This window comes from Papaver somniferum, chromosome 8 (assembly GCF_003573695.1).
Source record: "Papaver somniferum cultivar HN1 chromosome 8, ASM357369v1, whole genome shotgun sequence".
NCBI classification, from domain to species: Eukaryota; Viridiplantae; Streptophyta; class Magnoliopsida; order Ranunculales; family Papaveraceae; genus Papaver; species Papaver somniferum.
This window is the reverse complement of record NC_039365.1, coordinates 72,912,662-72,916,008: the sequence shown is the minus strand read 5'-3', so window position 1 is coordinate 72,916,008 and position 3,347 is coordinate 72,912,662. Positions and strand designations below refer to the sequence as shown.

The 3,347-nt window shown below is 36.6% G+C and overlaps 1 long non-coding RNA gene across 1 annotated transcript; it reads left to right on the top strand.

The window, feature by feature from the left end:
- The first annotated feature begins 726 nt into the window (after positions 1-726).
- On the top strand, positions 727-3,129 carry LOC113303304. The gene is made up of 2 exons (XR_003337393.1): positions 727-981; positions 2,837-3,129. It is a non-coding gene; the product is annotated as an uncharacterized LOC113303304 (long non-coding RNA).
- The last annotated feature ends 218 nt before the right edge of the window (positions 3,130-3,347 follow it).

The following is a 3,347-nucleotide window of genomic DNA, read 5'->3' as shown; positions in this document are numbered from 1 at the left end:
AATGAGTTTTATTGTGGTCTAGTTAATGAAAGTATCAGTAATTTTCAATCATATTAATAATTCATGTTGAATCCAAAAAAAATTCAACTTTCAAATCTAATTACGGCCGGGAAAGTTTGTATACCCAGCCGTTTTGCAGACTCAGGTAATTCATGGAAGAATTACGGCCATAAGTTCGTAATGTCCCGTCCGATATTTTTAATCATGGCTGGGAGTTCCTAATATCCCAGAAGTTTTAGTTATTTACGGCTTGGAATTCTTAATATCCCAACCGTTATGTGGTGTTTCGGCCGGGTCGACAAGTTTACCCAGCCGTTACTGCAGAAAATTCCAGAATTTTTTTCCAAATTTTCGATGGATTTGAACTGATAAAATTGATGTCGGGAGTTGATTATAAGGTTATCTTGAGTTTTGTGATGAAGGATTTCGTCATTTGTCTTCAAAATTTGTCAAATTTTTTTCTTCCAAAATCAACATTTATCCTTCTTCAAGACTCAATAAAATCAAGTTTTGATTTTCAAATGATTAGTGTTTTGATTAGTCTAATCGATTCCCTAAGACTGATTAGTTAGCTTAATCAATTTAATTAACACTAATCAAATGAAGGGTAGATTAGATGCTAGAGAAAAATATAGATAAGGGGTCCTATGGGTTGTTATTTCATGACTCCAAAAAGCCCAAAAATCCATCCGCTTTACGCCCCAATAATAGGATTCCTCTATAATCGTGAGTCACTCATCACGCGAATATCGAAGTTTTCTTCTTGCCCCCAACATACGGAAGTGTTCTAATTTTCGTCAAACTCCCTTCGGAAAATTTCGACAAGCACAATTCGATCTGATTTTATCACGAGAGAGAATGGGTTACGTTCTGAGAGTAAGGCTAGCATCCTTCTTCGTAGGAGCAGTTACAGCCTCTGGTGCGGCTCTTTATATCCTTCACAAGGATTATAAGGTTGCTCACGGAGCCATCTCTAAACAGGTTAGGGTTACTTTCTTATTTCCAAATTAGATTTCTTGGTTTGTTCATGTGAAAACCATTTTTATACTCATACTATACACTGCCATTTGATTTTCCCGAAAAATGGGATTTCTGGTTTTCCCTGAATTTTAATAAGAGTAGAACAATATTTGTTACTAAGAAACGTTGTTAGGTGACGAACCCGTGTTAAGATATGAGTGAATACAGTGTGAAATTACATGGAATTCATTCCGACTAGACAGTATTTAGGGTTTTTAAGGCAGTGTCAAGGGATAATTAGGGTTTTCAAGGGTCAGAGTTAGTTAAGAATTTGAATTATCTAGAAGAGGAAACGTAATTTGTATAGTTCGACCAGTACCCAGGAAATTGCGCCACAGATTTGCAGAGCATTGACGAGAGACTAACCTACATTTTAACATATTGGTCTCTTTTATTGCTATGGCTTGGGTTTTTATAATCAGTATTTTTTTTAGCAAAACTTTGAAATTAAATCAAGACGCAGCAGGAACTCTGTTTCTAATATCAATCATCGATACTGATGAACTATGGATGTAAAGGTTGCGAAAACTTTAGGCTGCGTAGTAGTGTAAGAGACTAAGAGATCGGCTTAAAATTGTTGGGGCTAGGCTTTGATATGAATGTTGCTTGTATGCGTGGCTAGTCTTGGTCCTGTTTCTTTATTAAGTATGATTCTGTATTTTGGTGTCTTATCCAAATTTCCAGCTTACACTTACTTATCATTTGCGTTTACTGCAACTTGTTATGTGAACTGAATTGGAATATGTATACAAAAATGGAGAAATAACGGGAAATAGAGAGCTAATGGTAGCTGATCAAAAAATAAATTAAAATTAAACTTAAAATAGATAGCTAATGGTATATGGTAGTTTCGAGTTTCTTGTTAGCATTATACTAGACTTACTTTTTTGTTAAGCATGAAACTATCAATGACAGTCACGACAACGTTTATGTGTCTTACAAACGTGCACTGCCCCAGCTTCTAGGGTCACAATTGGAGAACTGTTTTAACTGATGGACTAGGTTAGCTAACAAGGATCACTGAGAGCCGGCGAGCTAATTAATGGTTCCTTACGTCCCTTTCAAAATACAGGCTTTATATTGGAGTGTCGATAAGTTAATGCCACGTGCTGTTCTTCCCTCCAACCAATTACTTTGTATGAACCGAATCAAATCAGATCAACCTTTTGTTATGTTCTACACCTCCCCACCTCTGTATGCAATTTGCCACACATTTCTAACACAAGATTAGGCCAACTTGGTTGCATGTGTATATTCATTGTAATGATTGGGGGATAGAAACCAAACTGGTTATCATCCAGCATAATATTAAACTAAAGTTCAGGTGAGCAAAAAAAAATTTGGTTGTCTAGAGTGGATAAAAACGTAACTTTAAGATGTTATTGCTGTATTAGTACTTTGAGATATACGACCCTTTTTGTAGAAGGGACAAGGGTAGGAAGATGTAACTTTCCTACTTCTAGCTCGTGTGGAGGAAGGACTGTGGGAGTTTATCTCCGCATATGATTCCTTGCAGCAAAAATTGATAGGTTGAATTTGTAAGTCGAGTTTTTCGATGTATTGATGGCATGACATTCCCTGCGTCTCACTTTTGCTATTAATTGTCCATTCTTTCGAATTAAAGCTTTCTCTTGTGGGATAAGAGCACAAATTATGTGAACGTACACAGACTACAATTGTTGTGCCAGTGCGATTCGTTAGCCGTACTTTTGACAAGCTTGTAGAACTGAGTGGATAATCTTTATTTAGATGGGACTCGGATGTGCTGCAGCCTAAAGTTTGATTTAATTTCAATAGTTTTTATTCTTTTCTCTAGGTGAAAGGGCTATATGAATCAATGGATGGACGTGTTTCAGCTTTGGAGAAATTGAAAGAAGTTGAAGCTCAAGACCCAGTGGAAGTGGCAGAGTGAAAGAGATGTCGAGCAATTTAGTTGAGCTCATTTTGGGTAACTTCATCTTGGATTTTGTTTTGACTTTGAAAAGTGTGTACTGTTTACATGTATGATAATAATTCGCGACTCAACTGATCTGCCTGAATATGAAGATGCTGTTACAGTCAATTTTACACTGCATGGTTTTTGTTTCTATTAATGTTTTAGTCAGAAAAGAATGTGCTCCTTGTTTCAAATGTCAAACTAGATACTTGACTATCCCGGAGTCAAGCATTCTGATTGGGTCTCGGCAGAGTTTTGGTTGCACTTGTTGCTGTAATGAAATAAACCTAGGCACACTGAACATAGTGGAATCTAGGGTTTCAGAGCCTCCCGTTTCTTTCTACTACTCATAATTCGAAAAGCTGATGTGTTTACTTGTTAACTTTCACTT